Source organism: Nipponia nippon, unplaced genomic scaffold (assembly GCF_047370975.1).
Source record: "Nipponia nippon isolate SJK-2023a ecotype South Korea unplaced genomic scaffold, ASM4737097v1 scaffold_4, whole genome shotgun sequence".
In the NCBI taxonomy this organism is placed as follows: domain Eukaryota; kingdom Metazoa; phylum Chordata; class Aves; order Pelecaniformes; family Threskiornithidae; genus Nipponia; species Nipponia nippon.
In genome coordinates, this window is record NW_028262358.1 from 76,280,248 (window position 1) to 76,294,190 (window position 13,943).

The 13,943-nt window shown below is 45.2% G+C and overlaps 1 protein-coding gene across 5 annotated transcripts in view; it reads right to left on the bottom strand.

Annotated features, from left to right (window-relative positions):
• The window catches only part of FOXO3 (forkhead box O3), a 97,202-nt gene that overhangs the window by 48,710 nt on the left and 34,549 nt on the right, over positions 1-13,943 (bottom strand). The window contains exon 1 of one of the 5 annotated variants that reach the window (XR_015708419.1): positions 6,592-6,654. The exons of the other annotated variants lie outside the window; for them this stretch is intronic. The gene's annotated coding sequence lies outside the window, so the exon portion shown is untranslated. Of the gene's footprint in view, positions 1-6,591; positions 6,655-13,943 lie in introns of those variants that run through there. 5 annotated transcript variants of the gene reach the window in all.

Here is a 13,943-nt window from a genome sequence, read left to right on the forward strand (position 1 = left end):
AGATTCTCGCTTGAAACAATAAAACCGTTAAACATTGAGATCACTGACTCCTGCAGAAACCAAGGAACCCCCCCCAAGCGAAGCGCATCAAAGGAGGCTTAGGGTAAAGACTGATCTGCACAGCGAGCCTTTCCAGATAACTCCTCATGAAGTCTGGGGGATAAATAACATCTTTAAATAGAGAGGAAAAAGCATGTCTGGCAAAGGGTCACCCATGCTTAATTACAGCCTGGCAAAGCACTAGCTCACCATTTGTCTGGGATGCTCTATTTACTGTCCGTACTCCCATTGCTCCTTGTACTGAGTAAGTCACGCAGCAGTTAAGCATCTCCTTTCAAGTATTCTCAGTACCCACAAAAGAAAGCAGCTCAGCGGCATCCTTAATGAGACGGGATCACACTAGCACCTCCAGACAGCATTAAACTGTTTGGCACCCAGCCTCTAAAGCTGTTTTCAAGGGGCTGTTGCTCAGGTTTGGTTTCAGTTTCCCATTATCTGCAGCCAGGGTGACGGGCACACTCGGAGATGAGCACACTCAGAGGTGTTTCCTTGGAAGTGGTGGTGTGGCAGCCTCCATGCTCCACCCTGGCTGAACAGCAACTGAACCTGAGCTTTACTGGGAAGGAAAATAAGCAGGATCCTCTGGGAAAGAACAAGCCCATCTGAATGGCAATCTGTGCCTTTACAAAAGGGCAAGAACAATCTCTAACCTGCCTGGCAATACCTACACCATACACAAACAAAGGATGCTCAGCATCATTTCAGCATCCCCTTCTAAAGTTAAAATGATAAAATAAAAAATAATAATAATTTTTTAAAAAGCTCCGTTTTCTTCTTGACTTACAGGCTTTACTAAATGAACACCACTCCCAGCCTGGTCACCCTGATAGGCTTCCCTGAATGTTACCAGATAAAAAATAAAACCTAATCCTTGCTTGAATGTTCCTGGGACGGGGCCAAGATATTTATATCTTTCCAGGGCAAAACTCAAACTAGGCCTTGCGTTGTCACTTGTGCCAAGAAAAGTCTTGCTAGGACACGGAAAGAGGAAATTGCTCCCGTTTCCATGTGGACACCAGAAAACTTTGTCTGGAAACACAAGATGCCACACAGACGGTCTGAGAGCAAGCAGATTTCCTTTAGAAAGCTCCACACACCACCATTCTCAAAAATTTTTGGAGGCCAGTTCAGGCTTGTTGTTCTTCTGTGTCTGTTTTGTTTTGTTTTGTTTTGTTTTGTTTTGTTTTGTTTTGTTTTGTTTTGTTTTAATCAGGACCTTCTACATGTATAAAAAACCTTAAGTAATCCATGTTTCTTTTTCAAACAGTACTTTGCACCCAGAGACGTACCGGGCACCTCTGGCAGCGTGGTTTTAATCTTATCTTCCTATGCATAGTGGTTTATATAAGGACTTAATTTTCATTCTCTTATAGAACACCTGTTTTTTCACACTGTGCCTCCGGCCGCTACCATAAATGAGGAGTTAAACTGCATGATGGTGAAAAGATTTCATTAATAGACTAGCTTCTAAGCTTGCGAGCAGTCTGCTAAAGGAAAAATAAAAGCAACAGATTTTCAGTTTTAGTAGACAAGGACAGCAAGGGCTCCCTTGTTAGCTTCTATTTATGGTCCCACAGCAGATGACCTGAATCTCCTCCATACTCATCCCCCTCTACAGAGCCTATAGCTTAGATTATTCACTTCTTAATGAAAACACCACCTGCCAGATGGACAAGAGAATAATTACATTACACTTACATTAATAAAATACATAGGAGTCCCGTTTGCTGTGCACAGAGCAGTGCTTTACATCTGGATCTGTGTACAGTAGAAAGATTCTCAGAAATGGGATTTTCCTTGCTGTATTTTATGGTAATGAAGATCAAGATCTGATTCATGCAATTGCCTGATGCAAATCCACTTGATGTGGGAAAGGCAGCTCCTGGAGTAATAAAGTGCCTTTCCTTATCGTCTGAGCTCGCCGGGTTTTGTAGGCCAGGGTTCAACTATTGCATGCACAACGCGCTGCCATTCCCACCTGAAACCCCAAGCAGACAGCAAGAGACACCACCAGGAGCTACACAATGGACGGAGCTCTAATGGGAGTCAAATAGAGGCAGGGACCTTATCTGAACTTGATAAAAAAGCTTTGGATTTAATTTTAGGGGTGAGCAAAAGTTCAAGCCAATTATGCCCCCATATCCCTAATATTATCCACAGCATCAACCAACAGCATGTCCTACCCTGGCGGTGTGTCTCAGGGAGCATTTCCACCTCTTTGCTAAAAGCCTCATTATTCATGTTTCTGGGAACCAGGGGTAGAGAATTGGAAAACAAAATGCCTGAATGGGCTATGTAGCACATAATAGTTTCAGCATTAAAAAGATGGCCACAGAATGAGTCACTGACTGTACGGCCACGGCTGCATCTGCGTTGCATTGAGGAGTGCAGAAAATTCATTTCCCTCCCCAGGAACGTCCTGAACTGTTACGGCTTTTATCCAGGAGGGCGAGAAGACCAGCAGGCGCTTTCTGCTGGGTGAATCCATTTCTCTCTCTCCCCAAGAGAGGCTACATCTTTAGCAAAAAAGGCTACGCTTTTAAAGTTTAACCTCCACAAATTCTGCTAACATAGACATTTCGGTGATACCATTTCTTTCTGTCTGTCCCGCTACTCCGAACAGAGGCACTTCTCTGGGGCTACTGAGACTTTTCCAACCTATTCCTAGTTTCTTGGCTCTTGTTCCCTAGATAAAGCAGAACTGTAAAAGACCCTTTGGGGACTTATCAATCCATGTTTGCAGACACTTGAGGAAACTACTGCTTGCTTTGACTGAAAACTTAAAATTCTGCCTTTCAGTTCAATGGTACCAGAAATGCATGACGTTTGCATCTCCTGGATGGCAGTTGTCCTCGCAGGGTGAAAGAACAGGAGCACAGCCTTCAGTTTATACCTGTTTCACTCCCTCTGCTACTGGGAAAAACAGTAAAGTTTCCCCTTAAAAGAACTATCGTGATTTGGGGAAGTAAAGAAGATGGAAGAAGCCCAGAGCTAACACTAAGCAACACTGCAAAAGCCTTGCACACAAGCCGTCCTGTCTTCCTGGCTGACAATTAAACACAGATTTCCTTGAGGGAAGAAAACATCTCCATCAGTTTGCCTGAGACCCGAACATCAGTCCTAGCCAGACAACAGTCCAAGTTTCACCAGGAGCCAGACTCCAGCCCTGGATGGTTTCCATCAAGATCCCATTAAGCCTGTGCATGTGCAGCTCTCTCAGAATTTGCAAGAGCCACGTGTGTATTCAAGAGCAGATTTGGATGTTGTGTTTGTTTCTGGCTTCGTAATGGTTCTCATATCCCTTAAATAACAGCCTGTTTTCTGGAAATTGAGTAATTTCTTAAACATGTTCACAAGTTTATCCCTCTTATCTGGCAAACAATATTGAAGCTATCAAAAGTCTGTAGCTTTTGTTTTCACGTTTGAAGACAAAAGACCGTTTCTCTGAAGAAAGATGTTGGTTAGACCACGTACATCGGTGCTCAGGAACCTTTTTCCCGTATCATACCCATGCCTGCAGAGGTCCTGCTCTGTACGGCTCCTGCTTTGTCTCCTAGGTTCCACCGAGTTAGTCTAAGCAGATGCGAGGTGTCACAGAATTGGACTAACGCCTGTGTCATGAAACCAAAAATTACCTCAGAACACGAAATATGCAAAGAAGAAAAACTTTGCACAGAGCAGAGTTCAGGTAGCCCGTGCTGCAGATCATCTGCGATCCCAAGCAATTCCCAGTGTTCTTGGCAAAAGCAGGGTATAGATCTAAATTCCCGAACGCAGCAATGTTTATTGCACTAGCTCGGTGATTCACTAAGTACAGGATGTGCCCAATTATTCTGTCTGTTTTTCCAATCCTATTTCATAAACTTCAGTTGCACAAGTACAGCAATACATTCTTTCTTGCTTGTCCATTAAAATTCATTTTAAGAAAGGCCATCCGACTCAAACAATAAAATCACCAACTGGCTATATGCATGGGTTTTGGGGGGTTTGTTGTTGTAACCATGGAATCAAAAACCTCGGTTGTTAAGTGCATATATTCTGTGATACAATCGCTTTCTTTTTTGTCTCAACCTGCTGAGAAAAGTTTTGCTTTTAACTTAGGATGCTGGGTTTGTTCCAAATCCAAAAATTAAAAACAGCAGTTCTGAGGGACACAGATATCTAAGCCAACAACATTTGGCTGCCTAACATAAAAATTAGCAGAACTGTTATTACTAAAAACAAACCATTAGATCTTTCCAAGATAAATAAAAACTTAGAATTTTGACTATCAGTCCACAAACAAAGCTCCTAATTTAGTTTGTTTGAACACCGCACCATGGATAAAATAGATATACAACTTCAATTCCTGTATCTCTAAAGCTAATTTCACCATCTTAAGCAAGCTGGCTGGAAACTGAAGCTTCACCTTTTTTTCCTTCTAAGATGAGTTACTACAAGTCAACACAAATCTTTCTAATGCCATTGAAATATCATCGAGGTAGCGTGGCTGACAGCAAACCATACCTTGACAAGCATGTCCCATACTCAGGGCTATACGTTCGAGATTGTATGAATGAACTGTGAGTTTTGCTGTGAAAGCAGCAAAGATGACAACGTGAAAGATGAAGGCGGTGCAGGGTGCCCATCTCCCACCACAACACACACGCAATGTTTAGCCCAGCAGCTAGGAAATATAATGAGAGTAGTTTATATGTAATGAACCAGTTTCCACCTGGAGAGCTCACGCCACCCTACTTGAAGCAGACGGAGCAGTCCCAGGGGCAGTGGTCTCCCATTGGTGCCAGAGATGCAAAGGAAACCTGGACTTCCTAAGCCTCCAGCTAGGATCACCCTGGCTGTGTCCACACAAGCGGGTGGTCCGGAGCAGTTTTGAAGCAAACCCCCGTGGCCGTCCCTCCTGTTGCATCCTGGCTTTGTTCATGGGGCGGCTCTGCTGGGCCCAAACTAGATTTCTTTCAGAGAAAACTAAATGGGAAGTTCAGCTCTGGGGATGCACCAAATGCCCACCTGTCTTTTAACAGAGATTGAAGAATCTGAAACAGGTGGTTGCTTGGACAGATTAGAGTAGACTAGAACAGAATATTTCAGTTGGAAGGGACCTGCAACAATCATCTAGTCCAACTGCCTGACCAATTCAAGACCGACCAAAAGTTAAAGCATCTTGTTAAGGGCATTGTCCAAATGCCTCTTAAACACTGACAGGCTTGGGGCATCGACCACCTCTCTAGGAAGCCTGTTCCAGTGTCTGACCACCCTCTCGATAAAGAAATGCTTCCTAATGTCCAGCTTAAACCTCCCCTGGCACAGCTTTGAACCATTCCCACGCATCCTATCACTGGATACCAGGGAGAAGAGATCAGCACCTCCCTCTCCACTTCCCCTCCTCAGGAACATACATATGCGGTGGGGACATTTGGCCCAAAGAACCAGACTAAATCTAGGCTGGAATAAAATGCTCAGTCTGAATACAGTGTACATACAGGAGCCTCTGCGCCTGCTGCTTTGATCTACTCCACCTCTCCCACTGTGCCAAACAGCACGATAAAGCCCCCGTCTCTCAGACACAGAGAGCTGCCAGGCCAGCCAGTGCCTCTTGCTGTCTGTGCGGGACAGACGCCTACTGTCTTTTTCCTGGACAGCCATGTATTGCACTAAGAAAACATTTTATGCACTACTTTTGATGAAGAAGGTACAACTGACCTTCTTCGAATTCCAGATGACAAGTTCACAAGGCAGACTGCACTTCTGGTTTAAGGGTGTTGACAATGCAGGGAGGATTTTATCCCCTGGTCCAGCTCCTACGTGCTCTTCTGTCAGGACTTGCACATCTGTTGAACCCCACCACAGCAAGTACGCTGGGAGCAGTTCCCTCCTACAAACCTGCTGCATCTACACCACTCCACGGGGCCGAGCGACACCTGAAAGGGAACTGCCGTCATTTGACGTGACCCATTAATTAGGCCACCCACTCTCTCCACTGCAGCACAGAAGGCGGAGACCGAGCTGCTTTGAGACACTAGGATTTGACAAAACAATGCCATCTAAAAACAAGCCCCCCTCCTCCTCCTCCTCTCAGCAGAGGTTTACCTCCGGCAGCTGCCCAGCACTTCAAGGAAATTAGTGTCACCTCACCACTTGGCGCGCGCGCCCAGCAGTCACCGGTCAGGCTTTGCAACCTCACTGGAGAGAGACACGAGAGTAAGACAGGCCAAATTAAAACCCTAAAGCCCATTAATCACACCCTCATGACTTCAGATAATGCAACGTGCAACGTGCACCATATGCTTATGTAGGTCTTGCCTTCAGCCGTAATCTAGATTACGGAATAAGCTAGGAGCAGGGCTGCGGTGAGAAAAAGAACCGACACAAGTGAGGAGGGACAGGCCAGGGTCACGTGAATTCACTCCCTCGACGAAAGGCAGTTATGTAAAGACTTCATACCTGAACTCAAATGGCTCGGTTAACATTCCTGAAATGAAACTCATCAATTCTCCACGTAAAATGAGGCCAAAAACCGATGGCACGTACCCACTCTTTGACACGCTCAACGCTTGAAGTGGCGTTCAAATGGATCATTGCAGCTTCACAAAGTTCTCTGTGAAGAACTGCCAAAGGAGCAAAATTATGTGAAATACCACTTCATCGTTCCTATGGTGGAAGCAATGCGCAATCACAGAAACGGCAGTGGAAGAATGCAGCTGAAGTAGTTCCTCTGACCTGCTGCACGGCACTGAGAAAGCTCTTCAGCCTCGCTGGTGAATTGCAGGGACCTCAGCAGCGCAGTCATTTCATGCCTATATTTGCAGACAATGTTGCATGGTATTTTAAGATCTGCATTAACAGAAATCCTTTAAATAAAAAAAATCAAATGAAAATTGGACATACTCAAATTACATTCTTTCCATGCTATGTTAAATATGAATTCTGTTCGGTATAACTGCAGAATATTTCACGCAGAAAAAAAAAAATAATTTTGAGGGGGAAATGAGCCATGTGGAGATTTACAAAGATTTAAAATCGAACGCATCAGAAAATGAGTAATCCTATTAGACCAATTGTTTAAAGTCAATGCCTTTCTAAAAAACATGCTGTATTTCCAACAGATTCCAACCTGATAGAGGAAGGTTTGGATAAATTGATACGGTACGCAGCTACATGGTTCTTTCTGATCCCAACGTCTGTCTGTGCTAACAGCTAAACTAGAAAACACCTAGCCTGTTCCCGTCTCCCTTGCACCAGCAGAGAGCTTTCTTAAGGGTTGCTGAAGGAGCCTGTTACCTCCCGCGGCAGTGGCCGTGGAAGACACAGCCTCCAACAAAACACCAGTGGGCCCTCTTAGTGTCAGGGCAGTGCTGCGGGCTGCCCATCACGCCAGGTCTGGGACAGAGAGGTGTCAGAAGAGGGATCTATTTCTAACTTGGCTTCAATCGCTGCTGTGACTTTCGATCCCATTACTCAGTGGGAGAAACATCAAAAGATAGATACGCACTTGAAGAAATTGCAAAATTTGTTCCACTTACATGTGGAAACAAATCTGCCACAGACTCAGATGGCTCTGGAGTCCGTGACAATGGACACAAACGGTGGGCGAGGCGGAGGAGAGGAAGAGCTGATCCCCAATATGCACGTTTTCTGGATGCACGCATCCCCCCCAGCTTCCCCAACCCACTCACAGGCGTCTGTGCTGAACAGGGGTTACACTGAAGAGGACAAGTCCCAGAGGGAAGCTGTCCCCACAATCCTTTAATGCTTAACATGTTCTCTCAACAGCCTCAGTCTCCACATAGAAAGCTTCTGAGTTTTTGTTCTATCTCCCAGAATCTTTTTTTGCCTGCAGATAGATAAAGATTGTTTCTAGGTGATAAAACTGTGTTAATTCCTGCAGATCCACCTGGCAGAAACAGCAGGACACTTCAAACTATGGGGTTTGCATGGAAGACATTTACCTTACATAGGGCTTTAGTGAACACAATAGCAAATGTCTTTTTATCTTCATCAAAGACCTGCTATCAGCTCAAAATCCCATTAGCTTAATAAAATAGAAAAAGAAAAAAAAAAAAAAAAGAGAGAGGGTAGGGTTGAGGGCGGGGAACGGACGAGGGGAACTGCCCAGAACCTCTTGTGTATTTATAGTTCCATTCGGCCCACCTGAAAGGGCTTGTTTATGCCCAGGTGGAAAGCTGAAACTGATGCTAGGATTGAGGAAGAGTCGTCTTCTGACCTAAAGAGACTAGATTTAGATACCTGTGGTACCTAAGTGGTACCTATATGCCAGAATGGGAAAGGTGGGGAGCGGAGCAAGTTTCCTCGAGAGCACGGTTCAACCCAGCGGCGATGCAAGCTGTGATGTGGCAGACCCTCTCCTCCCTCGCCCAGGGGGTGCCTTGGGCACGCACGGCCCTCGCTGGGTGCCCACACGCCAGGGGATGCCGCAGCGCCCAGAGGAGCTGGTGGGGAAGGCAGCCCCAGTGCCACCGCTTCCCCCCAGTGAGGCCAGGAGCGCGGAGGACACGGCAGGGAAAACTGTGGAGGTGACTGTGTTTTGCCCAAGCTCTTTCAGTTAATCTTAGATAATATGAGCGACAATAGTAGGTAATAAACAAATGCATAAATATCCAACCCTAAGCCTCCTGAGCTCCTTTGATCATGGCGAGCCACACTGTCAGACACTTGCAACACTGCAAGCCCTGCCAGGAGGCTGGGGGGAGACACCAAAAACACACCACCAAGCACACCATGCCGTATCGCAGTGAAAACTAATCTGCATTAGCTGCTCTGCTGAAAGGCAAGCCACAGAGCGGGGGAAAGGAGAGCTCGTCCTCCAGAGACGGTACTCTGCCTGGGGACAAACACCGGCCGGCTGGCATTCCTGTCCCACGCACACCCCGGCTGCCACCGCACAGCGTGGGCGGGCGTCCGCCTGCCCAGCCGGCGCGGGCCAGCCACGTTCTCGTGTGTTTAGGGCAGAGAGGGCTCAAAGGCTAAGTATCCTTCCTGGACAGGGATTACAGGGACAAACCATGATTTTCATTAGCAATTCCTGTGCTGCAGACTGATGCTTTCTCTAAAAATGTCAACATGCACCACTAGAAGCATACAATGCTCCTACCCCTCCCCAACCAGTCTTGTTAATAAAGCGCAAAAGCGCACTCTTAAGCGACCTTCCTCATGTAACTCCCCCTCAAGCCAACAGTAGCCAACCACTAAAAACAGTTAAAGGTAAAAGCTGTTCCATGAAGGTCCTAAAGACGACAGAAGCCGTGCTGCATGCCTCGAAGGAATCATTTGTCCATAACATCTCAAGCATTCAGACAGAGATGGGTAGAGAGACGCTTGGCTTAATGCTCCTTCTCCTCTCCCCTCCTTCTTGGAAAGGGTATTATGGTTGAACACTTTGGTCCAAGTACCCGTAACCGTCCCTGGCTTTAAATGCCTCTTTCCTCCAGGAATCATTTCAATGTAGGCCACTCTATTTATGCTGCTCTTCTGTAATCAGGGGATGAAAGAATATCGCTTGCAAGACACGACTGCTTGGTTCACAACCCATCTCCAGGCAGTGCCAACAATAGGACTGCTTACGGCTAATCCATTTACTCGGCTTACCTGTTATACTCCCATCCCTTTAATAAGCGCTACACGGCAGCTTCACCGAGCTCAGAAACTGCTAAGTGACCCATAGTAACCTCCCCTGTGCCACGCACTTGGAAAGCTGTGCATCTGGACTAAGACAGAAGCAAACCAAAATTGCCACGGAGCTTCCAGCGGCCTGCCAATGAGAGGAGACGTCTACGCCTTTCCCTGCGCGGAGACAGCGCTGTAACCATCAGCGGATGCAAGCACCTCCCTGTCCGTGGCTAACCTTCAAGGAACAGAATTCTGCCAGACATGACACGAACAGCAGCTCCCTCTTCAACCTCTGAAAAAAATCGCATTATACCACACTCTGTCTCCGTTGACTTTTTTACACCCTCATGCAGGCAGAAGAGGTTCCCAACACGCTGCTGACCTTGCTGGCAAAAGGGTTTGCAGCCTCCTGCGACTGGCTCTGCTACTCCAGAGCTCATCATTTCCCTTCTTCTCTTCAAGAGCTTCAGCGCTGCTTCCCCGTGCAAACTGCCATGCAAGGTAACGGGCGAATAAAAAGCAGTGGGAAATGGAGGCTGGCGGTTCAGTGGTTTTAGAAGAGCTGCAGTTCCTGCATCTACAAACCATCATAAGGTATCAGCCTTCCTGCCAGGTAAACGATTGGTGAGGTGTATGTTTGAGGCAATTTTGGAAAGGGTTAATCCTTTACAAATGCAGCGATCAACATGTAACATAAGAAAAAGCTAATTTTTCCAGTACATGCACAGCAGAGCAGGAAAGCAGATCAAGAATACAGAAAAAGGAATGCAAGACCCACTTTACTTCCACTTAAATCAAAATGAAACACTTAGCATATGTGGGTAGGTAAAGAAATCTATCTTTCCCTACAGAGAGGTCTGGAGAGGGAAGCGGAGATTTTGGAACTCTGACATAAGACATATATTCAATTACAATGCCAAGCAAACAAAAATCCACAAAGCAAATTCAATTAAAAAAACCCAACTAACAGTGACTACAAAATTTATTATTAAAACAAAATTTCTAATAGAAATGAACTTTCATGGAGAGTTCAGTTACAAAGACAGATACTACTGGTGTAGCTGTGGAGCAAGAGAAGAGACTCAAATACTATGAATCATCTTTGCAAACACTTTTCGGGAGGTATTAAAGTAGGCGAGAGAGAAGAAAAGGCAGGGGAGAGCTCCTGTCCCCAGTCCTGCGGAGTACAGCTCCGTGCCTAGCTACAAAGAAAGCCTCTGCAGAGGCAGGTACACAAAGAGGGTTCTGCTCCCACAAAACTCCAGATCAACATGGGAAAAGGTCCCCTCCTACCACCAGCTTTGGCCACCCCAAAGTCAGGTGTCCGTACAAAGCTGGGGGTCACGACTGCCTCAGCTGACAGTAAGATGGGTATGAGGAATCACCCTCTGTCTCTCCTTCCACTGACTACACAGGGGCCACTGACTACGCATTTAGACTTGGTGCCCACCCCGTGACTGCTAAAGGTAGGGGAGACAGGCAAACAGACTTGACCTTGACGTGTCTGTGCGACAACAGGACGTTCCAAGCCTCATCGTTAAATCTGAAGAGCAAAGGGCAGTGTGTGTCCTAATGAACACCTAATGCAGAGTTTTGAAGTGTCTGTTGAGTAATATATTTATCCCTAATGTCTCTGTTCAGTAACCTAGTCACCCCTTTAAGTCCTTCCCGAATATTAATAAAGCACTTAATTTATTCATATGAATTGTTATAATACAAGATAAAGAAGTGACCAATAGTACCGAGTCTTGCAGTTCATAGTCCACAGGCTGGTTTATCCAACAGTAAACACAACCTTTGATTTAATTCCTACTTGTGATACAGGACCATCACGATAAATTCCCCCACCTTCAGTGGGATCAGCGGTCCCTCTAGCCCAGTAGCCACAAGTGGTCCACAGCAGGTGTCTGGGGAAGCGGCCAAGAGGAGGGATGGCACGGGGTGACCCCTCCTGCTGCCAGCAGCTCAGGGACACTGGAGAGCAGAGATGAGATTTTCATGTTGTAAAAAGCCCATCCATCAAGCCTGCTCCATTAACCTCTGCCTACTGAATTCCACTAACTGTATAAAATAATACTTGTTCCTTTATGTCCCATGTGAACAAAAACCTTTGAAGAAAAAAAGTTACAATTAGGAAAAAGAAATAACTTGTAGATAAGAGCTCATTTTCCCATCAAGACTGCAGAAATGCTCTGGAGCAGACACTAACATGTGGAGTAGCAGCACTGCAGGCTACTGAGCAAAAGGAAAGCGCATTCGTACCTTTAGCTTCACAACCAAACTGAATTCAAAGATCCCGAGTCCCTAGCTGTGAGAAGCAGTTTATTCATCGCCTGGTGTACACAACACTTGACACTACAGAGGACAGCTTGACTGGCCTCCACTATACATAATTATTATTTGTTAGACCTACAATTTAGGCTGAACTAGCTTATTTCTTATCTTCATCTACTCCTTTTAAGTATTTTCTTCCCAATGAAATCCCTCGCATTCGAGAAACCATCACTACGCTGCTTACGATCACTGGAATGTCCATAGGGAAGTTACACAGCTAACGATGACTGTCCTCAATTCTCAGCTGTTTCTGAGAGATCAGTACTTTGTCAAACTTCTCCCCCATCATCTGGTAAGTGAAGAAGCACTTCTGCTTTCTCTTGCTCTGGGACATCAGGTCAAGACCCTGGTTTGCTCCTACAGGCCCCTGCAGTATCTTCATTTTAACTGAACTGAGCTCCCCAGCATTTTATTTTGGTGAAAAATGCTGAAACATTTCACAACGGCAGCTTTTGCTCCTTTCGCTGGACCGAAAATTGTAGTGCTTTCACTTTTCTCCAGATTCAGGCCAAAAATGTCAAACCCAAAGCCTTCTGTGAAATGCAAATTTCTATTCCACAGCACCCCTCATTGCTAGAAAATGCCCCCAGACAACTGCACCGTCAGGATGCCCCTGCACGGCAAGGCTCCTGCCACTGCTTCACCCACCGACCTGCACGGGAACATCCCGAGTCCGGAGCCTGGTGTCAATCTCCAAATAACCACTATCAGCCAGGGAAGGGACGGGGGAGAGAAGGAGAGAGAATTTTCTAAAACGTGACATGTTTGTCTCTCATCGCATCACCTGGCACACCTATCTAGCATATAATCCTCCCGACTCTTGGAGCAGCTAAAAATAGACAATCCTACAGTCACTCAATGCACAAATAGTCGCCAACACGTACTCTCCACACCTACCAAACACAAATAGTAGTGCCTACAGATGGATATGGAACTAGTACCTGATGGAACAATAAATATGGTTTCAGAGAATTCCATTATTTCAAAAAGCTTAGAGTGTCTGTAACAGAAAAAAACAAAAACATAATGAGCAATACTTGCATAAGTGATATTAAGAAGAGTAAAGGACTATCAGAGTAAAGCCCTAAAAGACACATCTTTCAGGGAGGACAGGAGGAGCCCGAATGATTCAGATTATCGAAGAGAAGACCAAGAGGTGACCTGGTCATATGTACCTTCTGACGATGCAAAGATCTCTGATAGCAGACATCAGCTGAAGTTAGCACACGAAAACGGAATTAAAAAAAAAAAAAACAAAAAAGAAAACAGCGGCTTGACAAATTAAGAATGGAAAAGCAGTATCAAACTTATTATTAAAAAAAGGTAATTAACCACTGGAAAAACTTCCAAGAGCTTTATCATCTCAAGTCTTTAGATCAGGACTGGATGCCTTTAAAGTACCCTCAAGCTCAGCCAGAGTTTATGGGCTCAACGCAGGAATTACTAGATTGAATTTGATGTCCTGTATGTCACGCAGACCTCAGACAATGAGCATAATGGGTCCCTCCAGCTTTAAAATCTATTAATTCTACTCTGTATGTGCTAGGAACTCAGTTCCATTTTGTAGCCAGCAAAACCTATACAAATATTATCACATTGCTGCAAAACACAAGCTAAAGAAGAAACAGTTTAAAAGCCACAAAGCATCGCAAAAGGAGGCTTCTTAGTGTACCTTAAGACAAAAGTGCACTAATAAATTAAAAAAAAAAGACACTTTATAAAACTCATCTAGATCTAAGGCAATTTCTCCTCACATTACTTTAGTGGTAACGCACATTTTTTTACTAACATTTCTTGGTTAACCATTAGTATCAATAATTGTAACAAAATGCATTCATCTATTTTCTGCACATGAATGGAAAAAAAAGAATAAAGGGAGGAGAATTTCTCTTTTCAGATCCACCACCTGGACCTTAGTTGGT